Raw genomic sequence first — 25,668 nt, forward strand, 5'->3', positions numbered from 1 at the left:
ACCCACTGTGTCCTTCCACCAGGAGTCCTCGGCACCAACCTTGTGCCCACCTACCATCCATTGTAGTAGGTACAGAGCCACCCCCATGAATGCCCCCTGGACCCAGAGTTCACCCACAAGGTTGCCAGTACTTCTGAAGGGAATGGGGAGCACAGAAGAAGGGGAACGTCAGAAAGTGTCTCCAAAGCTACGAATGCACAGAGAGCACAAAATCTCCCTTCAGAACCACAGACACAGCTTCCCAGCCAGAACACATGACTGAGCTTTTTGGTCAACTCCTTGGTCATGAATGTATTCCTATAAAAGATAAATAGATGTACAGACTTACACCTAGATACTGACTACTAGGCTCCTAAAACTCAGAGAGAATGAGGGCACATGTATAAAAGTGTATGTTACCTAGCACCAGTTCTCCCCAGAGAGTGTCCTCACCAATTCTTTGACTTCTCTACTGGGGTGACACCATAGGTGAGTTCTTGCCTGGTAACAGGGGGACCCTGGACTCTGTAGCACTGGCAGTAGTGGGAATAAGCCTCTGGGGGTACTTTAGAGATGCATGTAGGGTGCTTATGAAGAGCTGTGTTTTTACTTCTCCCATCTCTAGATGTTTTCAAAAATCAATTAATGTAATGTACCACATTAACAGAATGAAGGGGAAAAGATCTACGTGATCATCTTAATTGGGACAGAAAAGGCATTTGACAACAACCTTTCTTGATGGGTGTTACCAGACTCAGTTCCACCAGGGATTTCGTGCTTTTGCACTCCATTCTTAATGACACTCCTGTTCCCACAAAGGACATCAGAGGTTATCTGGGTCACTGGTAGAGTGGGGGACACCAGGAGCTGGGTAGGTGGTTCCAGTAGAGTGGGACGCCAGAAGTGAAACAGACACAGCACATGGCAGCTTTGTTGCTAGCACCATCTTAGGAAGACTCCTTGGGAGTGTAAAGGAGCCAACACAAAAAGCTGTCCAGGTCCATCCCATACCTAGGATTCTGTGGAACCCTCACAGAAGTTAGGATGAAATTAAGCAGGATGTGGGGCAAGAAGACTAGACCCAGGCAGAGGGGGGAGGAATGGATTTCATCGGTAATGTTTTGGCTCTTTCGGGGGGGTTGTGTTGGGTATTTTACAGTCACCTCAGTCCCGGGGTTGGGGGTCTTTTGTTCTCAAAGCAAGGCCAAATGTATCAGAGAAGTGGGTTTTCTACTTTGCCCCTGCACATACTCCCCTCCTCTTCCAGCCTCATTCAGCATCCTTGGGTTGGCTCTGAGCCCTGGGGGACAGGGGAGGCTATAGCAGCTGGTTTCAGCACCATGGGCAGGACACCTCACACTTAAGAGCCTATAGAGACCATTCAACCCCAGGGCATCTGGGCACTTCTGATCACTCTGCCTAGCCATGCCTGATGAGAGGAGGTCCTGAAGAAGGAATGTGGTTCACTGGGAGTCTTATTCTTAGTCTCCCTCTCCTGCTGCATCCCTTTCCCTGGATTTGCCCCTGGATCTGGGGGCACAAGGCTCCATGCCCTGTCCTGCTGTTCCCATAGCCAGCTTGCATGAGGGTGGGGATAGGGGTGTCGGGGGAGAAGGTGCAAGCCCTGGCAGATGGTGGTAGCAGTGATTTCCCCCATAAACCACCCCTTCCCCCCCTCCTTTACAATGGGCTCTCGGGTCTGAACAAACAGAGGCTTTCGACCTAGAGGTGATGGAGGGAGGAAAAAGCGGGGAAGGGCCCTGGCAGGGGGGCCTAGCGATCCCAAAGTCTCAACCACTCAGCCCTTTGCCCAGCGCACAACACTGTTTGAGAAGCAAATATCGGCCCTCACTGTCTGATTCTCTCAACGGCCCCCACCGAGTTCGGGGCTAATTGTCCCTCATTAACTGAGCCCAGGCCCCAGGTTGCCGCCAGCCCCCGCCATCTGCTCACAATTATACATTAACTCAGAGGTCTTGCCACCCGCCAGCCAGGCTGTGCGCCCCTCTCTGGGGCTGGCCGTTGCCATTTCAGCCTGTCCTTCGCCCTGACGTAGAGCTCTGGTCGCTGGCTTCTTCTGCCTTTGGCTGCCCCTGGTACAAAGCCCCGTAGCTGTAGAAAAAGGTCGGTCTTCAGGAGAGGCGTCGGGAGTTCTCCTGTTCTTCTCTTCGGTCCAGAATGCAATCCAAGCCCGTGCGTAAAGCTGAAAAGGGCAGGGCGCGGCCAGCGCAGGGAACCGGCAAGCTTTGGGCTGACACCACCAGCACTTGCCACCCGTTGGGGGAGGTGACACTCGTTTTAAGCTGTTTCGACCCCTCCCTACTGCGCCGTTTAGTGGGTTGTGGGATTTTAGTCCTCATCTTTCCTCTCTCCAGAGCCCGGTCTCCTGCCGGCCCTCAGCTTTCCAAAGCGCACCACCGCGCCACCTCTCCAAAATCGCCCTTCGCGGCGCGCCTGAGAATTTAGAATCACAGCGGTTCCCTTGCTTAGAAGGAGGGCGAGTCTTTAAATTGCCCGGGTATTTCTGAGCTTGGGACCCCCACTCTAAAGTGAAAGTAGCCCTACCTTTATGCAGTCCCACTACTCTCCAGGCCCAGGTCCTGTTATGATACCAGACTCTCTCTCCACCTACAAATCCCTGCAGTTTTCTGTTCAGCTTCTAGAAGACTGGTCACCCAGTTCCCTCCCTCTGAACACAGCATGGAGAGTGTGAAGACCACATCCTCCTAACCATGGCTTTGAACTGGGGGTGCAGAAAAAGCCTCCCTTTTTTCCACGTTTCCGCCGTGAGTTCCTAACCTCTGAGCTCAACCCTACCCTTTGTTTCTCTCAGCAATAAGGTGGGCCTGGTTGTGGGTGAGTCTGCGCTCTCCTAGACAGCTCCTAGCAGGTGTGGGGAGTTCGGGCTGCTGAGGAAACCCGTGGGGATGTGAAGCGCAGGCTGTGAGGAGCCCAGCTCAGGGCTGCCACCTGATGCTCTATAAGCCATTGTGGAGAGTGCTTTCCTGGGTCCACATGTGCACCGATCTTCCTAGGATGGGGAAAGTGTTGCCTCCTGGCTGAGTTTCCCCATAGCCACGATGGTAACAGAAAACCTGTAATTCAATCTGCTCCCTGTGAACTGCCAGCTCGGCTTTCCCCTTAGCTGTCCCTCCACACATTGCATGGGGTGGGGGATCTGGAGATGCAGATAACCAGTTTTCTTTGAGAAAAAAAATTGGAGTAGTTCTGGACTTACATAGAAATTGTGAAGAAAGTAGAGAATTCTTACATATTCTACGTACAATTTCCCTTATTTTTAACTTCTTACAGTAGAATGTACACATGACAATAATGAACCAATATTGAAATATTATAATTAACTAAAATCAATGCTTTATTCAGATTCCCTCCATTTTCCCTTAGTGTCCTTTTATGTTCCAGGATACCACTTTACATTGAATTGTCATGCCTCTTTAGGCTCCCCTTGGCTGTCATAGTTTCTCAGACTTTTCTTGGTCTTGATGATCTTGAAAGCTCTGAGGACTAATGGTCAGGAACTCTGTAGAATATTCCTCAATTAGAATTTGTCTGATGTTTTTCTCATTATTAAACTGGGGTTATGGATTTGGGGGAGAAACCACAGAGGTAAATTGCCATTTTCATCACATCATATCAAGGGTACAGGGTACACATAATCCACATGACTTATTCCTGTCAGTGCTGACCTTGATCACCTGGCTGAGGTTGTGTCTGTCAGGCTGCTCCACTGTGCAGTCATTATTTTTTCTCCCTTTCCAGAACATATTCTTCTGAGTGAAGTCTTTATGAACAGCCCACACTTAAGAGGTGAGGAGTTATGCTCCATCTACTTGAGAGTGGACTAACTACATAAATTATCTGGTATTATTGTGCATGGAATATTTGTCTTTTCCCCCCATTTGTTTATTCAATCATTTATTTATACCAGTATGGACTTCTGAACACTTATTTTATACTTTGGGTTATAATCCCATAGAGCACTTAATTTTATTGCTCTAATTGTTCCAGCTTTGGCCATTTGGGAGTTCTTTCAGTTGATTTCTTTGTCCCTTTGGGATATGTTCTAGTTTGCTAGCTGCCGGAATGCAACACACCAGAGATGGATTGGCTTTTAATAAATAGGGATTTATTTAGTTGACATATAGTTCTTCAGAGGAAAGGCAGCTAACTTTCATCTGAGGTTCTTTCTTATGTGGGAATGCACAGGGCGAGCTCTGCTGGCCTTCTCGCCAGGCCTCTGGGTTCCAACAACTTTCCCTGGGGTGATTCCTTTCTGCATCTCTAAAGGCCTAGGCTGAGCTGTGAGTGCTGAGATGAGATATGCTGAGCTACTTGGGCTGTGCTACATTGAGCTCTCTCATTTAAGCACCAGCCAATTAAACATCATTCATTGCAGCAGGCAAGCCTCCTAGCTGACTGCGGATGTAATCAGGAACAGATGAGGTTCACATGCCATCGGCTCATGTCCACAGCAATAGAACTAGGCATCTTCACCTGGCCAAGTTGACAACTGACTCTAACTACCACAGCATACATCCACCATTGTGAGCTGTTTTGTTGTTGATGTTGTTGAATACCTCCTTAATTTCTGGCACCACACAATGCTTCAGTCTCATCTGTATATATTCTGCCCCAGTCCTAGAATCAGCCATTTCTCCAAGGAGTCCTGGTTACTGTTATTGAAGAATGGTACTAGAAGCCAAGATCTGGGTACTAGGTGTGCTTGCTGCTTGGTGCTTCTAGGTCCTCTTGGCTGCCAGAGCAGGGAAATATATGTACATAGACTAACCAGTGTATAAACACATAGCTATAAATATTTCTTATATGAAACCATCTATATCTGTATTAAGTTAAACATGAGTTCATACTGACATTTCCAACTCTAACCCATTATCACATAGATTTTTGTAACTGCCTGCCATTGTTTACCTGTAAACTCCCACTCCAACAGGGAACAACTTCATTCCTAACATCCAGCATCCATTTACTTAATTGTTCAGTTCCAGTATGCATGTAAAGCAATATCAAATTTGTTTATTCTGAAAATTGTTTATGCAGTAGTAAAAAGCATATAATGGTCAATCAAGAGCATATGCTGGTCAATCAGGAGAAGCCAGGGACCTCTCCCAGGTTTCTCCTGTTCTATTACTCAGACTCAAACAAGCAGTTGGGATGGTTTTCTAACGGGTTCTCTGGATCCAAAGAGGCATGGACAAATACAGCACATTTGCTCATCTCTGGGCTCCAGCCTGAAGATGAGGCTGATGATAACTGCCAGATATGAGAGGACAGCTTCAGTGCTCACACAGGGCTCAGGATCAGGGGGAAATGAGACAGGAACCTGGATCTGCTCCCATGAATGAGCCTCCTCCCTTTGTGATCAGATGCAGGGAACTCATGGTGCACGTTTGAACTGAACTTGGGAAAGTCAAGTGTTTGGTTCCATGTGAAAATATGGTGTAGTATTCAGGCATGTTTTGAAAGTAAAACTGCATTACAAGGAACTTTACAAATCAGGCATTCTTCCTTTTTACCTTCACTTGGTCAGGCTGAAGTGAGAGATACTGCAGGGAGGCTGAAAGCCTCCAGTTGGCCATTCCCGGTGGGCGACCGAATTCAGAAGGCCAGGACCAGGACGAAAAGTCGGGCAACCCGGCGCCTGCGTACACGGTGTTAAGAGGACCCGGCGACTGCACACTCCGTGTTGGGAAGTGCTTTGCTGGAATTTTGATTGGGGTTACGCTGAATCTGTAGAACAAGTTGAGAAGAATTGACCTCTTAGCAATATTGAGTCTTTTAATCCATTTACATGAAATCTTTCTCCATTTATTTAGATTTTCTTTGGTTTCTTTCATCAGAATTTTTCCTCATATAGATCCTGTGCACATTTTGTTAGATTTATATCTAAATATTTCATTTCTTACGCTATTGCAAATTGCAGATTCCAGTTGGCCATTGCTAGTATAAAGGAAAGCAACTGACTTTTGTATATTAACTTTGTATATACTGCAACCTTGCTATATTTGCTTATTAGTTTTTGTTTTGCTTTGTTTTCTTGATTCTTTAATATTTTCTACACAATCATGTCATCTGTGAACAAAGACAGTTTTATTTCTTCCTTCCCAATCTATATATCTTTTCTGTCCTTTTCTTATTTTATTTCACTAGCTAGGACTTGCAGTTCAATGTTGAATAGGAGTGGTGAGAAAAGACATCTTTGCCTTGTTCGAGATCTTGTTTGAGGTAAGAATACATCCTGATTGTTACCATTAAGTATGCTGACAGCTGCAGGTTTTTTGTAGTTGTTCTTAATCAAGCTGAGGAAGTCCCCCTCTATTCCTAGTTTGCAGAGCATTTTTATAATGAATCGGTGTTAGATTTTGTTAAATGCCTTTTCTGCATCAATTGATATGATCTTTCTTCTTTAGCCTATTGATGTGGTAGATTATTTTGACTGATTTTTTAATATATATTTTTATCGACAAAACAAAACAACATACAAATGCGAACATTCTCAACATATGAACATTCCATACATGTGGTACAATCAATGGTTCACAATATCATCACATAGTTGTATATTCATCACCATGACCATTTCTTGGAACATTTGCATCACTCCAGAAAAAGAAATGAAAAGAAAAAAGAAAAACTCCTACATACCATACCCCTTACCCCGCCCTCTCATTGACCACTAGTATTTCCATCTACCCAATATGTTATTTTGTTTTTTTAATCTTTTTTTCTACCCAATATATTTTAACCTTTGTTCCCCCTATTTTTTTCTATACCCCTTACCACTCCTTTTCATTGGTCACTAGTATTTCAATCTACTCAATTTATTTTAATGTATGTTCCCTCTATTATTTGTTTATTTTTAATCCATATTTTTTACCCATACCGTAGATGAAAGGAGTATCAGACACAAGGTTTTTACATTGTTTGATTTTTGAATGTTGATGCATCTTTGCATAATTAGAGTAAATCTCACTGACTCTTTTTCTTTTTTTTTTTTAATACATGGGCAGGCACCGGGAATAGAACCCGGGTCCTCTGGCATTCCAGGCAAGCGTTCTTGCCTGCTGAGCCACCGTGGCCTGCCCCTCACTGACTCTTGGTATATAATTATTTTTATTTATATTTGGATTCAATTTCTTAACATTTTCTTGAGGATTTTTCTGAGTTCATGAGGAATTGTTCTGTAGTTTTCTTTTCTTGTAATGTATTTATTTCTCTTGGTGTTATGTCAATGTTGTAGTAAGAATCAGGAAATATTCCCTCAGACAGCCAGTTCTGAGGGTGAAGGCAGGATTTATCGTGCATGTGTGACTTAGGCTGAGAGACACACAAAACTACTCTCCTGTAATACTATCCAGAACAGATGACACAATGACAATAGGAGCTACCAAACCTCAGTTCCTGTTACTGTTCTTCCATGCCATCTGCATGGCCTTGGACCAGTGAACAGTTAATTCAATAAATAATTATTAACACCTACCAATTGACAGGTACTGGAATTACAGTGGTAAATTAAGAAAACAGAAATCCCTGTCCTCTTAGAACTTGCATTCTTTTTTTTTTTAGCTTAATTTAAAAATTTTTGTGCCTCAGTTTTCCACATCTATAAAAGGGGATGATAAAGATAATACCTATATCATAGGATTGTTGTATTACTTAAGTTAATATATGCAAGGCACATTCTATATGTGTTTTCTATTATTGTTGTTATAACTACTATTATATGCCAATACTTAAAATTATCTATTAACTGAGTTTAGTAGTTCCAGTCTTGAAGATTCCCAGCCCTCCCTCTCTGCCCTAACTCTTTATTCCTTTCATCTTTGTCTCTCTGCTTTATCAGTCGGCTCTCTTGATCTCCGGGCTCATTAAGCCTATTATATGAAATTCTTTCTCTGCCCTTGAGTCACCTTGCCTGGGAGATATCTGGGTAGCTATCTTTCTGTGGACTTTGAAATATATCAAAATTTTTGCATTTTTGGAAGGGCAGAGGTTAGGGAGCATAAGTTACCAATGATCCAATGTCTTTGCCTGTGTGTTTTTTTGAAGGTTGTGGAGTCTTGGCCTGGCCTAAGTTAGAGATTGGGGAACTGCATTAATTTGTTTAAACTATCATTGAAAATAAGCTCATGATGGAACACACATAGGAAAACTCAGTTCTCCAGCTTAGGTAACTTTCCAACACCAAGCAAGATGCAAAGAAAGTGGAGAAGACTCCCATCGTAAGCTCTTCATCCTTACTATGCTCACAGGGGTCCCAAAAGCAATATTTTCTCAGCCCAGTAGGAGTCACAACCCTATCCAGAGAACAAGCAATGTAAAAATTACAAATAAATTTTCATTATTGTCTTTGGCTTGGCACCATTAAACACAATAATCAGACTTTGAATATTCATTGTCTCAGGTCTCAGTATCCACTCAGTATCCACAGCTGACATCATCTTCACAATTGATCCTTAGGTCACCTGCTGTTTCTCTTTTTCTCTGAGGTCTCCACTACCTGGAATCAATATTTTAGCCCTCCCTGGGCTGCTGCACATTTCTTTTCTTTTTTCTGGAAGGCATAACACAGATGTTTTAGACAAAACTGTTAACTCCGATTCACCTTTCTTTTATCACTTTCCAGCATTTAGACCTCTCATGGCCACCCTAACTTTCTCCACCCACTATGCTGGTTTCTTTTCAATCTCCTCATAACTTGAATGCTTTTTCTTAGTTTACTTTATATTTCGAATTAAGTTTCAGAGTGAATGTATAAATATAATTGTTCTAACCAAACAATGTTTGGAGAAAAAAACTCACTGGGAGTGTTTGGGCTCAACCACTGAATCAGCCACTTAGAATCACTTGGACCAGACCACTGGGTCTGCACCTGTGCTACCCTGCAGCCTGCCCAATGCCCTACATTTTGAAGAGGACATGGAGTATGACAGTAATCGTCAGTTCCCCAGGCTCCCTTCATCTCCACACCTCCCCAGAAAGCCTGAGCAGTGTGACCAGATGGGGAGTCAGTAAAAGAGGCAAAAGGGGATGCCGACGAGGAATAGATATGCTGACAGCAAGTGGTCTGGGCTGCCAGTTCCCCTTCCATAACCATACCCTCAACATCCTGGTGCACCTTCCCCTCCCTGCCAACCCCCAGCCTCCTCCACCTCAGTCATATCTCTGATTTTCTCCATGGACAGAACTGAAAACTACAGGCCCTAGAACCTAGCAGAGTAAAATCCACAAGATATTACTGTCAGAGGAAGCTTGGAGTCTGAGAGTGGAGCTCTTTATGCATGAGTCCACTTCCCTCCTCTTTGTCACCCTGGTCTCAAAACAAAATGAAAGCTGCTTCTGCAACTGTGGGTGGAGTCCTAATCAAATATGGAGGTGACAGTCTACAAAGGAAGATGAAGGTAAAAGCAAAACAAGCGGCGGGAGGAGGAGCCAAGATGGCAGTTTAGCAAGGTGTGGGATTTAGTTCGTCCTCCAGAGCAGCTAGTAAATAGCCAGGAACAGTACAGAGCAACTGCTGGGGCCACATCAGTGACTGGACACACAGCGTACCCCAGTCTGGACCAGCTGACCAGCCGCAAACCACCCCCAGAACCATGAGTTCCCCAAGCCGTGGTGGCAGGCGCCCCTCCCCCATAGGCTGCTTCCCAGAGGGGAAAGGAAAGAGAGTTTACCAGCAGCAGGGTCTGAGCGCAACCACGCTCCAATTTTGTGGGATTAATTAACAAATTCTGACTACTGAAAATAGGCCCCCAGCTCAGCTGTACCTCCAGTGAAAGATGAGGTTGCTGGGTTTTGCCCCAGCGCAGAAGGGGCAGGGCTGACGGAAAAAGAAAAAAACAAAAACAAAAACAGAGGTTTTTTCAGACAGCACAAAATATTTGAAAGGGTCTGGAACCTGAAGGAAAGAAGGGGGCACATAGGACCTGGAGATACATAGAGCAACATACGAACTTAAGTTCTTGATTTGCAAATCCAAGGGATGGGGGTCCTACTCTGAAAAGGATTTTTCCTTTCTTTTTCTTTTTTGTGGCTGTGTTTCTACAGCTTGACTGCTCTTTGGATATGCCTGCAACACTTCACAGGGTCCAACTGCCCCAGGCAATGGCAGAATTAAGCTTGTTTGAGAGCTTGTCTGGAGGCTGTACCTTCCCCAGGAGATGGGTGGGGCCCAGCTTGGGTGGAATCCCTCCCTCAAGGAATTCAGATCCCAGGGTGTGGAAAACTGAAGCAATTTAAGCCAGCATGCAACCTCTCCTCTGTCTCAATCACACCCCCAGCAGGGAGAGTCTGTTGAAGTTAAAGGTACCACATCACTTTATGTTGGTGGAACCAACAGGCAGACAAGCGCCACATACTGGGCAGGGTAGGAAAAACACAGAGTCTAGAGGTTTCACAGGAAAGTCTTTCAGCTTGCTGGATCTCACCGTCAGGAAAAACTGACACAGGAGACTCTTTCCTCCTGAGAAGAGGCCAGTTTGGTTTGGGAAAATCTGACTGGGATCTAGAATACCTAAGTAGACCCTCCTAATGGGGGAGAAAAAGGCACCATACAGGCAGGGCAAAAAACAAAAAACCAAGAACTGAAAAAATTCTGATCTGTTAAACAAACCTAAGCTAGAGGTCTAGAATAAGCTGACCTGAATGTCAAAGAATGGATCGACAACAAAGTCATCTGGCAAGAAAATCCTAGGCAAAAAAAGTGAAAACATCTTCAGAATAAACTAATTAAGGAAATTAAATGCCTAGAAGCCAGCAAAAAATAACAAATCATACTGGGAAAATTGAAGATATGGCCCAGTCAAAGTAACAAACCAACAATCAAGTGAGATACAGGAGTTGAAACAATTAATTCAGAATGTTCGAACAGACATGGAAAACCACATCAAAAATCAAATCAATGAATTGAGGGAAGATATAAAGAAGGCAAAGGATGAACAAAAAGAAGAAATCAAAAGTCTGAAAAAACAAATCACAGAACTTATGGGAATGAAAGGCGCAGTAAAAGAGATGAAAAAAAAAACAATGGAAACCTGCAATGCTAGATTTCAAGAGGCAGAAGATAGGGTTAGTGAGCTGGAGGATGGGACATCTGAAATCCAACAAGCAAAAGAAAATATAGGGAAAAGAATGGAAAAATATGAGCAGAGACTCAGGGAATTGAATGACAACATGAAGTTCATGAATATACATGTTGTGGGTGTCCCAAAAGGAGAAGAGAAGGGAAAAGGAGGAGAAAAACTAATGGAGGAAATTATCACCGAAAATTTCCCAACTCTTATGAAAGACTTAAAATTACAGATCCACGAAGTACAGTGTACCCCAAACAGAATAGATCCAAATAAATGTACTCTAAGACACTAATCAGAATGTCAGATGTCAAAGAGAAGAGAGAATTTGAAAACAACAAGAGAAAAGCAATCCATCACATACAAGCGAAGCCCAATAAGACTATGCATAGATTTCTCAGTAGAAACTATGGAGGTGAGAAGACAGTGGTATGATATATTTAAGATTCTAAAAGAGAAAAACTGCCAACCAAGAATTCTATATCCAGCAAAATTGTCCTTCAAAAATGTGGGGGAAATTAAAACATTTTCAGACAAAAATCACTGAGAGAATTTGTGACCAAGAGACTGGTTCTGTAAGAAATACTAAAGGGAGCCCTAGAGACAGATAGGAAAAGACAGGAGAGAGAGGTGTGGAGAAGAGTGTAGAAATGAAGACTATCAGTAAAGGTAAAAAGAAGAAAAATTAGATATGACATATAAAATCCAAAAGGCAAAAATGGTAGAAGAAAGTACTGCCCTCACAGTAATAACACTAAATGTTAATGGATTAAACTCCCCAATCAAAAGACATAGACTTGTAGAGTGGATTTTAAAAAAGGGCCCATCTATATGCTGTCTATAGGAAACACATTTTAGACCCAAGGATAAACATAGATTGAAAGTGAAAAGTTGGGAAAAGATATTTCATGCAAGCAATGATCAGAAAAGAGCAGGAGTAGCTATAATATCCAGAAAATTATACTTCAAATGTGGAACAATTAAAAGAGACAAAGAAGGACACTATGTATTAATAAAAGGATCAATTCAATAAGAAGACATAGCAATCATAAATATTTATGCACTGAACCAGAGTGCTCCAAAATACATGAGGCAAACACTGAAAATAGAAATAGACACATCTACCATAATAGCTGGAGACTTCAATTCCCTGGTCTCATCAATGGACAGAACCTCTGGACAGAGGATCAATAAAGAAACAGAGAATTTGAATAATACAGTTAACGAACTAGACCTAACAGACATTTTAGAACATTACACCCCACAACAGGGGGATATACCTTTTTCTCAAGTGTTCATGGATCATTCTCAAGTATAGACCATATGTTGGATCACAAAACAATTCTCAATAAATTTTAAAAGATTGGAATCATGCAAAACACTTTTTTAATCATAAAGGAATGAAGTTGGAAATCAATAATAGGCAGAGGGCCAGAAAATTCACAAATATATGGAGGCTCAACAACATATTCTTAAACAACCAGTGGGTCAAGGAAGAAGTTATCAGAGAAATCAGTAAGTATCTCGAGGCAAATGAAAATGAAAACACAACATATCAAAACTTATGGGATGCAGCAAAAGCAGTGCTAGGAGGGAAATTTATTGCCCTAAATGCCTATCAAAAAAAGAAGAAAGCAAAAATCAAGGAATTAACTGTTCACTTGGAAGAACTAGAGAAAGAACAGCAAACTAACCCCAAAACAAGCAAAGGGAAAGAAATAATAAAGATTAGAGCAGAAATAAATGAAATTGAGAACATGAAAACGATCAAGAAAATAAAAAAATCAGAAATTGGTTCCATGAAAAAATCAATAAGATTGATGGACACTTAGCGAGGTTGACAAAAAGAAAGAAGAGAGAGGGTGCAAATAAATAAAATCAGGAATGGGAGAGGAGACATAATGACTGACCCCGCAGAAATAAAGGAGGTAATGAGAGGATATTATGAACAACTTTATGCTAATAAACTAGACAATGCAGATGAAATGGACAACTTCCTAGAAAGGCATGAACAACCAACATTGTCTGGAGAAGAAATTGACAACCTCAACAAACCAATCACAAGTAAAGAAATTGAATTAGTCGTCAAGAATCTCCCCCAAAAAGAAAAGTCCAGGACCTGATGGCTTCACATGTGAATTCTACCATCATTCAAGAAAGAATTAGTACCAATCCTGCTCAAACTCTTCAAAAAAGTTGAATAGAAGGAAAAGCTACCTAACTCATTCTATGAAGCCAACATCACCCTCATACCAAAGCCAGATAAAGATACTACAGGAGAAGAAAATTACAGACTGATCTCTCTAATGAATATATATGCAAAAATCCTCAACAAAATTCTTGCAAATCGAATCCAGCAGAACATTAAAAGAATTATACACCCTGACCAAGCAGGATTCATCCCAGGTATGCAAGGATGGCTCAACATTAGAAAATCAATTAATGTAATACACCATATCAACAAACCAAAGCAGAAAACCACATGATCATCTCGAATGCAGATGCAGAAAAGGCATTTGACAAAATTAAATATCATTTCTTGTTGAAAACACTTCAAAGTATAGGAATAGAAGGGAACCTCCTCAACATGATAAAGGGAATATATGAAAAACTCACAGCTAACATCATCCTCAATGGGAAAAAACTGAAATCTTCCCCCTTAAGATCAGGAACAAGACAAGGATGTCCACTATCACCATTGTTATTCAACATTGTGTTAGAAGTTCTAGCCAGAGAATTAGACCAGAAAAAACAATACAAGGCATCAGAATTGGAGAGGAAGAAGTAAAACTCTTACTGTTTGCAGATGATATGATATATGTTGGAAACCCCAAAAAATCCACAGCAAAACTACCAGAGCTAATAAATGAGTACAGCAAAGCAGCAGGTTACAAGATCAAGACTCAAAAATCTGTAGTGGTTCTATACACTAGTAATGAACAATCTGAGGGGGAAATCAAGAAAAAGTTCCATTTACAATTGCAACCAAAAGAATAAAATATTTAGGAGTAAATTTAACTAAGGATACAAAAGATCTATACAAAGAAAACTAAAAGAAATTGCTAAAAGAAATCACAGAAGACCTAAATAAATGGAAGGGCATGCCGTGTTCATGGATTGGAAGACTAAATATAATTAAGATGTCAATTCTACCTAAATTGATTTACAGATTCAATGCAATACCAATTAAAATCCCAAAAACTTACTCTTCAGAAATAGAAAAACCAATAACCAAATTTGTCTGGAAGGGCAGGGTGCCCCAAATAGCTAAAAATATCCTGAGAAAGAAAAATGAAGTTGGAGGTTTCACACTAACTATCTTAAGGGGTATTATGAAGCTACAGTAGTTAAAACAACATGGTACTGGCATAAAGTTAGATATACTGACCAGTGGAATCAAATAGAGTGTTTAGATATAGACCCTCTCATCTATGGACAATTGATCTTTGATAAGGCAGTCAAGCCAACTTCCCTGGGACAGAACAGTCTTTTCAATAAATGGTGCCTAGAGAACTGGATATCCACATGCAAAAGAATGAAAAAGGATCCATATCTCACACCCCATACAAAAATTAACTCAAAATGGATCAAAGACCTAAACATTAGATCTAAGACCATAAAACTTCTAGAAGAAAATGTAGGAAAATGTCTTATAAATCTTGTAGTAGAAGGCGGTTTCCTAGATCTTACACCCAAAGCACAAGCGTTGAAGAAAGAAATAGATAAATGGGAACTCCTCAAAATTAAACACTTTTGTGCATTAAAGAACTTTGTCAAGAAAGTAAAAAGACAGCCTACACAATGGGAGACAATATTTGGAAACGATATATCAGATAAGGGTCTAGTATCCAGAATATGTAAAGAGATTGTTCAACTCAACAACAAAAAGACAAATAACCCAATTACAAAATGGGCAAAAGACATGAACAGACAATTCTAAGAAGAGAAAATACAAATGGCCAATAGGCACATGAAAAGATGCTCAACTTCCCTGGCTATTAGGGAAATGCAAATTGAAATCACAATGCAACCCTTTTGGCAATTTGTATTAGCTCTTCAGAAAAATGTCTATTCACTTTCACAATGTGACTGTGTGATTGTGAAAACCTTGTGTCTGATGCTCCTTTTATCAACAATATGGACAGATGAATAAAAAATATGGATAAAAATAAACAAATAATTGAGGGAACAAAAGGTTAAAATAAATTGAGTAGATTGAAATACTAGTGGTCAATGAAAGGGAGTGGTAAGGGGTATGGCATGTATGAACTTTTTCTTTTTTCTTTCCTTTGCTGGAGAGATGCAGATGTTCAAAAAAATGATCATGGTGATGAATATCGAACTATGTGATGATATTGTGAGCCATTGATTGCAACCATGTCAAGAATGTTTGTATGTCTGTTCATTGTTTATAATAAAAATATTTTTTAAAAAAGGAGGAAAGAAAGAAAATATCTATTCAATATTTTTTGCCCATTTTATAATTGTGTGTTTGTTCTTTCGTCCTTGAGTTGTATAATTTCTTTGTGTGCTTGGGATATTGGATCTTTGTCTATGTATGGTTTTCAAATGTTTTTCTCCCATTGAGTTGCCTCCCTCATCACCTTTTCAACAAAATCCTTTGAGGCATGGAAGCTTTTGATTTTGAGGAGCTCCCATTTGCCTATTTTTTCTTTCACTGTTTATGCTTTGGATATGGGGTTCAGGAAACTACCTCCTATTACTAGGTCTTGAAAATGTTTCCCTATTTTTTTTCTGGAAGTTTTATAATACTGGCTCTTATGTTTGGATCATTGATCCATTTTCAGTTCATTTTTGTGTGGAGTATGGGATGTGGGTCCTCGTTCATTCTTTTTACTTTAAAAACCCAGTTTTCCCAAGCCCATCTATTGAGAAGACTATTCTGTCCTAATTCAATAGATTTGAGAAACTTGTTGGAGATCAATTGACCATAGATTTGGTGGTCAGTCTCCATATTCTCAATTCAGTTCCATTGGTTAGTGCTTCTGTCTTTGTGCCAATACCATGCTATTTTGACAATTGTGCCCTTGTGGTAAGCTTTAAAGTCAGGAAGTGTTAATCCTCCACTTCGCTCTTCTATTTTAGAATGTCTTTAGCTATTCAAGGTTTCTGTCCCATCCAAATGAATGTTGTAACTAGCTCTTCCAAGTCTTCAAAATAAGTTGTTGGAATTTTTATTGTTGTTGCATTGAATCTGTGGATCAATTTGGGTAGGATTGACGTGTGTGTGTGTGTGTGTGTGTGTGTGTGTGCAGGCACCAGGAATCGAACCTGGGTCTCTGGTATGGCAGGCAAGAACTCTGCCTGCTAAGCCACCGTGGCCTGCCCAAGGATTGACATCTTAACAGTATTCAACCTTCCTGCCCATGGGCACAGAATATCTTTCTATCTGTTTAGATAGTCTTTAATTTCTTTAGATAGTATTCTGTGCTTTTCTGTGTGCAGGTCCTTTACTTCCCTGGTTGGGTTTATTCCAAAATACTTGATTCTTTTGGTGGCTGTTTTGAATGGAATTTTTTCCTTAATTGTCCTCATATTTGCATCATTATTTGTAGATGGAAACATTTCTGAATGTCAGAAATTTCTTTGGAGTCAAATTTCTCTGGATGCTTTAGTTTGGACATTTTTATGGCCTTAGAACTGTAAGAAATGGGAGGGGGGAGGAAGGGAGGGAGGGAGAGAGGTAGAGAAGGAGAGAGGCATTTTCTTTTAATCCTGATCCAATATTGTTCATGGAACCTCTCAATTAGATTGGTTCCGTGGAGACTGACATGCTCAATTGTGTGACCTTTTAATTAGAGATGTGACCCTGACCATTCAAAATTCAAGGTGGGTCTGACTTAGTTTACTGGAGTCCTTTAAAATGTGAAACATTTTGAGAAAGCTCAGACACAGACATTTGAAGATGCCTGGAGTACCAACACAGATGTTTGGAGAGCCGTTAGACACCAGAGCCCAGCAGATGTTGCTATGTATCTTCCCATGAGATGCTAAGCAAGCCAGAACCTAGAGAGAGCTCATAAGAGAAGCTAAGTGAGAGCCTACAGACACCTTGAGAAGCAACCACTGGAATCAGAGGCACAAAGCAACAAATGGGACCAAGGACCTCAGACGCCATCCACAGGCCTTCCCAGCTTACAGAGAAACCCTGGACACCGGTCTTTCCTCTGAGTCAGGATTATCTTTCCTGAATGCCTTAGTTTGGACATTTTTATGGCCTTAGAACTGTAATCTTGTAACTTAATAAATCCCCTTTATAAAAGCCAAAAAAAGAAAGAAAGAAACCGCAATGAGATATCATCTCACACCCACCAGAATGGCCGTTATCAATAAAACAGAAAACAACAAGTGCAGGAGAGGATGTGGAGAAAGAGGCACACTTATTGTGGTAGTGAGGTTCAGGTGTCAATTTGGACAGGTGAAGGTGCCTAGTTCTATTGCTGTGAACACGAGCCAAAGGCATGTGAACCTCATTTGTTGCTGATTACATCTGCAGTCGGCTAGGAGGCGTGCCTGCTACAATGAATGATATTTGATTTAATTGACTGGTGTGTAAGTGAGAGAGCTCAATGTAGGACAGCCCAAGCAGCTCAGCATACCTCATCTCAGCACTCACAGCTCAGCCCAGACCTTTGTAGATGCAGAAAGGAATCACCCCGGGGAAAAGTTGTTGGAACTCAGAGGTCTGAAGAGAAAGCTGACAGAGATCACCCTGTGCCTTCCCACGTAAGAAAGAACCTCAGTTGAAACTTAGCTGCCTTTCCTCTGAAGAACTATACATTAACTAAATAAATCCCCTTTTATTGAGAGCCAATCCATCCCTGATGTGTTGCATTCTGGCAGCTAGCAAACTAGAACACTTATCCACTGTTGGTGGGAATGTCAAAAGGTACAGCCACTGTGGAAGGCAGTTTGGTGGCTCCTCAGGAAGCTAAGTATAGAATTGCCATATGACCTGGCAGTACCATTGCTAGGTATCAATTCAGAGGACATGAGGGCAAGGACACAAATGGACATTTGCACACCAATGTTTATAGCAGCATTATTTTCAATTGCCAAGAGATGAAACAGCCCAAATATCCATCAACAGACGAGTAGCTAAACAAGCTATGGTATATACATATGATGGAATATTATGTAGCTGTAAGACAGAATAAAGTCGTGAAGTATGTAACAACATGAATGGACCTTGAGAACATTATGCTGAGTGAGATTAGCCAGAAACAAAAGGACAAATACTGTAAAGTCTCACTGATATGAACTAACATTAATGAATGAGCTTGGAGAATTTCAGTTAAGAACAGAGACCATCAGGAGATAGAAATAGAGTAGATCTTACATAATTGGAGCTGAAGAGATTAGAGATTGTGCAACAGGACTGATTGTAAAAATTCAGAAAAGGGTAGCACAATACTACCTAATTGTAATACAATATTGTTAGCACACTGAATGTAATACAATATTGTTAGCACACTGAATGAAGCTGAATGTGAGAATGATAGAGGGAGGAGGGCTGGGGCACAAATGAAATCAGAAGGAAAGCTAGTTGATAAAGACTGAGATGGTATAATCTAGGAATGCCTAGAGTGTACAATGATAGTGACTAAATGCACAAATTAAAAAATGTTTTTGCATGAGGAAGAACAAAGGAATGTCAGTATTTCAGTGTGTTGAAAATAGATGGTAATTCATATTTAAAATTTTAACTTATATGTGGGATTAAAGCAAAAACGTTTATTTGGTACAAAATTTATATTTTTACTAGTGCACTTCCTAATATAACTTATATAGGCAGTTTAACTGAACACCATAAGTACATGGAAACTTGAGTAGGGCATGGGATATTGCAGGTTTTCCAATGTGATGCCCTGATAAATCCAAGAGTGATTTGAACAGTGAATTAAAAAGTATTTGCAAACTCCCCTTGGGGGAATGGTGAGAAAGAGGAAAAATTCAACTTTCCCATATGGAGAAGGCAAACATGAAGACAACAAAATCAATAGGCTGAACCCTCAATCTTGGGGTTTGTTCATATGAAATATTTCCCCACAAAAGATAGGCTAAGCCTTAAAATAGGCCTCAGATTCACCCCAGAGAAGTTCTTTTGTTGCTCAGATGTGGCCTCTCTCTCAGCCAACATGGCAAGCAAACTCACTGCCCTCCCCCTCTCTACATGGGATATGACTCCCAGGGATGTAAACCTCCCTGACAGCATGGGACAGAAATCCTAGAATGAGCTGGGACTCAGCATCAAGGGATTGAGAAAACCTTCTCAACTGAAAGCAGGAAGAGAGAAATGAGACAAAATAAAGTGTCAGTGACTGAGAATTTCAAATAGAGTCAAGAGGTTATCCTGGAAGTTATTCTTATGCATTATATAGATAATGCTTTTTAGTTTAAGGTATATTAGAGAAGCTAGAGGGAAGTGCCTGAAACTGTAGAGCTGTGTTCCAGGAGCCATGTTTCTTTAAGATGATTGTATAATGATACAGCTTTCGCAAGTGACTGTGTGATTGTGAAAACCTTGTTCTGGTGCTCCTTTTGTCTATGGTATGGACAGATGAGTAAAAAATATGGATTAAAAATAATAATAAGGGGACAAACATTAAAATAAATTGGGTAGAGGGACATACTAGTGGCCAATGAGAGGGAGGGGTAAGGGATATGGTATATATGAGTTTTTTTCTTTTTCTTTTTCTTTCTTTTTCTGAAGAGATGTAAATGTACTAAGAAATGATCGTGGTAATGAATACACAACTATGTGATGATATTATGAGCCACTGGTTGCACACCAAGTATGGAACGTTCATACATCAAGAATGTTCATGTTGTATGTTGATTGATTTTATTAATGCAAATTTAAAAAGAAAAGCAAAACAAGTCTGTGAAGATGTCAGACCATGAAGAGCAGATTCCCTTATAGTTCAGAGTTCACATATGTTTTAGTTTGCTAAAGCTGAAATAATGCAATATACCAAAATAGGATGGCTTTTACAATGGGAATTTATTAACTTACAAGCTTACATTTCTGAGGCTGTGAAACTGTCCCAATCAAGGCATCAACAGATGAGGCTTTCTTTCTGAAAACCAACTACCGGTGATCCTGGGGTTCTCTGTTGCTTTGCAAGTCACATGGCAATGTCTGCTGGTCTTTCCTTTTCCTTCTGGGATTTTGTGCCAGTTTGAAAGGATTACGTGCCCTAGAAAAGCCATATTTTAATCCTGATCCCTCTTGTGGGAGCAGCCATTTCTTTTAATCCCTGTTCAGTACTTTAGGTTGGAGACTTGATTAGATTATCTCCATGGAGACCCAATTGTGGGTATTAACCTTTGATTAGAGGTGACTCCACCCATTCCAGGTGGGTCTTGATTACTTTACTGGAATCCTTTAGAAGAGGAAATATTTTGGAGAAAGAGAGCGCACAAGAACCACGAGCACCCACGCAGCCAGAGACCTTTGGAGATGAAGAAGGAAAACTTCCCTGGGAGATCTTCATGAAGCAAGAAGCCTGGAGAGAAAGCTAGCCGGCATTGCCATGTTCACCATGTGCCATTCCAGTTGAGGGAGAAACCCTGAACATCACTGGCCTTCTTGAACCAAGATATCTTTCCCTGATGCCTTAGATTGGACATTTTTATAGCTTTGCTTTAATTGGGTTATTTTTGTGGGCTTAGAGCTGTAAACTTGCAACTTATTAAATTCCTCCTTTTAGAAAGCCATTCCATTTCTGGTATATCACGTTCTGGTAGCTAGCAATGTAGAACAGATTCCTTGCTTTCAGCTTTTGGCTGCTCAGTCTGTGGCTTTCTTTCTGAGCTTCTGTGTGTACTCTTTGCTTCTGTATCTTTTCCTCTGTCTTCTGTGTGAGTTTCATTCTCTCATAAAGGACTCCAGTAAGAGGATTAAAACCCATCTTGGCAATAGGACTGATTGTAAAAATCTAGAAATGGATATCACAATACTATCTGATGGTAGCACAATATTATAAGTACGCTGAACAAAGCTGAGTATGAGTATGGTTGAGGAAGGAGGGCTGAGGGCACATATGATACCAGAAGGAAAGAAAGAGGATAAGGACTGGAATGGTATAACTTAGTGATGCCTAAAGTGGGCAATGATAATGACTAAATATACAAATATAAATGTTTTTGCATGAAAGAGAACAAATGAGTGTCAACATTGCAAAATATTAAACATGGTATTGGGAGGTGGGGTGCAAGGGTAGTTCAGTGGTAGAATTCTCTCATGCCATGAGGAGATCCACGTTTGATTCCAGATCCATGCACTTCTCCCCACTCACACACACAAAGCAAGCAAAACAGAAAATTCAACAAACGGTGCTGCCATGACAGATACTCATATGGAAAAATAATGAAGTGTGATGCCACTATACAGCATACAAAAATAAAGGTATGGGGGGAGGGAATACAAAAAATACAGTCAATGCAAACTAGGGTCTATGGTTAATAGTAACATCGTAATATGCTTCCATGGCATGTGATAAAGGCAATATGCCAAAGCTAAATGCCAATAAGCAGAGGATATAAGGGAGGGGTATGGGATTCTCTGTGGAAGAAATGGAAAGGTCTTCATATGGATTATGGTGGTGAAGTCATGGCTATGTGATTATATTGGGAACCATTGATTTTTTACTTAGGTTTAATTATATGATGTGTGAATACAACTGCTTAAAAATAAACAGAGAGATACATGTTCTGGAGAAAATGTGGAGAGAGAGATGTACCTCTTTATTCTTGGGAGGGATGTAGAGTGATGCAGCCCCTCTGGAGGGCAGTGTGGTGGCTCCACAGGAGGCTAGGGGTGGGGCTGCCACAGGATCCTGTAACCCTGTAGTTAGGTGTTTACTTGGAGGAACGGAGAGTGGGGACATGAATGGACATTTGCACACTAGTATTTAGGGCAGCAGTATTCCTGTTTTGCAATGGATGAAGGTGGCCTAAGGGCGCATCGACTGGGGAGTAGAAGGGGAAACTGTCATGCAGTTTAAGTGGCTACAAGAAGAAATGAAATTGTGAGGCATGCAACTAGGTGAATGACCTTGAGGACAGTATGTTGATTGAATTAAACCAGAAAGGAAAAGACAAATATTATAACACCTCACTAATATGGACTAACAATAATGTGGGAATTCTTGGAATTGAATCCAAGAGCACAGGTTATCAGGGGAAGATCTGTTGTAAAGGTTTTACATTATAAGCTCTGTATCCATTCCTGAGTTGTAACTGTTATTTCTGAATTCTAAGATGCGGAGCAATTTGTGTATAACCTGGTTTTTCCCTGGAAATTTGAGATCTGTGTGTCACCTAAGGCTCAGAGCTAGAGTTCTGCAGCATTCCTCATAGAGCAACTGTTAAAAACACTGAAAAAGTGATCAAACTTCAATTAGTGATATGAATGAAGCTGTTCTGGTTAGGACTAATGGAAATTAGACTAAAGGGTAAAGGATGATATTGACTGTATTTTAAAACTTCAACTTCTGTGTGAGACCAAAGGAATAAATGTTTATTTGGTGCAAAATTTATATTTTCTGTAGCACACTATCTAATTTAACTTGTGTAGTCAACTTATTCAAACACCATAACTACATGGAATCTTGAATAGGGAGTGAGAGCTTGCTGGTTTGTACAGGTTGGTATCATGTCCCAATATATCCCAGAGTAACCTTGGAAGAAAAGTAAAAAGTATTTGCAAAGTCCCCTTGAGGGACTGGGGTAAAGGTGAAAATAGTAAAGCTCCCTACCTGGGGAAGACCTGATATTCTTGCAATCATTTGGGGACTGCCAACTTGATGGGTCAGGCCTTTGATCTTGGGGCTTGCCCGTATGAAACTTACTCCTGCAAAGGAAAAGCTAAGTTTACTTATGATTATGCCTAAGAATCATTCCAAGAGAACCTCTTTTGTTGCTCAGATTGGCCTCTCTTTCTCTAAGCCAACTTCTGCAGGCGAACACACTACCCTCCCCTCTGCATGGGACATGACTCCCAGGGCTATAAATCTCCCTGGCAATGTTGGACCCGAATCCTAGGGATGAGCCTGGACCAGGCAATGTAGGATTGAGAAAGGCTTCTTGACCAAAAGGGGAAGAGAAATGTAACAAAATAAAGTTTCAGTGGCTGAGAGATTTCAAATAGAGTCGAGAGGCCATTCTGGAGGTTATCCTTATGCAGTATATAGATATCCCTTTACAGTTTTTGTTGTGTTACAGTAGCTAGAGGGAGATACCTGAAACTGTTAAACTTTAATCCAATAGCCTTAATTCTTTTTTTTTATTAATTAAAAAAATTAACTAACACAACAATAGAAATCAATCCATTCTACATATGCAATCAGTAATTCTTAATATCATCACATAGGTGTATGGTCATCATTTCTCAGTACATATGCATCGATTTAGAGAAAGAAATAGCACTACAACAGAAAAAGAAATAAAGTGATAACACAGAGAGAAAACACAAATAAAAATAAAAAGTACAAAAATATAGAAGAGAAAAAAAAACAAACAAACAAACAAAAAAAAAAACTATGGATCAGATGCAGCTTCATTCAGCGTTCCAAGATAATTACATTACAATTAGGCAGTATTGTGCTGACCATTTTTTTTTTTTAGACGTCATACCATTCTACATATGCAATCAGTAATTCTTAACATCATCACATAGATGCATGATCATCGTTTCTTAGTACATTTGCATCGGTTTAGAAGAACTAGCATTATAACAGAAAAAGATATAGAATGTTAATATAGAGAAAAAAGATAAAAGTAATAATAATAAGAACAAAACAAACAAAACAAAACAAAACAAAAACCTATAGCTCAGATGCAGCTTCATTCAGTGTTTTAACATGATTACTTTACAATTAGGTATTATTGTGCTGTCCATTTTTGAGTTTTTGTATCTAGTCCTGTTGCACAGTCTGTATCCCATCAGCTCCATTACCCATTATCTTACCCTGTTTCTAACTCCTGCTGAACTCTGTTACCAATGACATATTCCAAGTTTATTCTCGAGTGTCGATTCACATCATTGGGACCATACAGTATTTGTCTTTTAGCTTTTGGCTAGACTCACTCCACATAATGTTTTCTAGGTCCATCCATGTTATTACATGCTTCATAAGTTTATCCTGTCTTAACGCTGCATAATATTCCATCGTACGTATATACCACAGTTTGTTTAGCCACTCGTCTGTTGATGGACATTTTGGCTGTTTCCATCTCTTTGCAATTGTAAATAACGATGCTATAAACATTGGTGTGCAAATGTCTGTTTGAGTTTTTGCCCTTAATTCCTTTGAGTAGATTCCCAGCAATGGTATTGCTGGATCGTATGGCAATTCTATATTCAGCTTTTTGAGGAACCGCCAAACTGCTTTCCACAGTGGTTGCACCATTTGACATTCCCACCAACAGTGGATAAGTGTGCCTCTTTCTCCGCATCCTCTCCAGCACTTGTCATTTTCTGTTTTGTTGATAATGGCCATTCTGGTGGGTGTGAGATGATATCTCATTGTGGTTTTGATTTGCATTTCTCTAATGGCCAGGGACATTGAGCATCTCTTCATGTGTCTTTTGGCCATTTGTATTTCCTCCTCTGAGAGGTGTCTATTCAAGTCTTTTTCCCATTTTGTAATTGGGTTGGCTATCTTTTTGTTGTTGAGTTGAACAATCTCATTATAAATTCTGGATACTAGACCTTTATCTGATATGTCGTTTCCAAATATTGATTCCCATTGTGTAGGCTGTCTTTCTACTTTCTTGATGAAGTTCTTTGATGCACAAAAGTGTTTAATTTTGAGGAGTTCCCATTTATTTATTTCCTTCTTCAGTGCTCTTGCTTTAGGTGTAAGGTCCATAAAACCGCCTCCAATTGTAAGATTCATAAGATATCTCCCTACATTTTCCTCTAACTGTTCTATGGTCTTAGACCTAATGTTTAGATCTTTGATCCATTTTGAGTTAACTTTTGTATAGGGTGTGAGAGATGGGTCTTCTTTCATTCTTTTGCATATGGATATCCAGTTCTCTAGGCACCATTTATTGAAGAGACTGTTCTGTCCCAGGTGAGTTGGCTTGACTCCCTTATCAAAGATCAAATGACCATAGATGAGAGGGTCTATATCTGAGCACTCTATTCGATTCCATTGGTCGATATATCTATCTTTATGCCAATACCATGCTGTTTTGACCACTGTGGCTTCATAAAATGCCTTAAAGTCTGGCAGCGCAAGACCTCCAGCTTCGTTTTTTTTCCTCAAGATGTTTTTATCAATTCGGGGCACCCTGCCCTTCCAGATAAATTTGCTTATTGGTTTTTCTATTTCTGAAAAATAAGTTGTTGGGATTTTGATTGGTATTGCATTGAATCTGTAAATCAATTTAGGTAGGATTGACATCTTAACTATATTTAGTCTTCCAATCCATGAACACGGTATGCCCTTCCATCTGTTTAGGTCTTCTGTGATTTCTTTTAGCAGTTTTTTGTAGTTTTCTTTGTATAGGTCTTTTGTCTCTTTAGTTAAATTTATTCCTAGGTATT

The sequence above is a fragment of the Tamandua tetradactyla genome, chromosome 1 (assembly GCF_023851605.1).
Source record: "Tamandua tetradactyla isolate mTamTet1 chromosome 1, mTamTet1.pri, whole genome shotgun sequence".
NCBI classification, from domain to species: domain Eukaryota; kingdom Metazoa; phylum Chordata; class Mammalia; order Pilosa; family Myrmecophagidae; genus Tamandua; species Tamandua tetradactyla.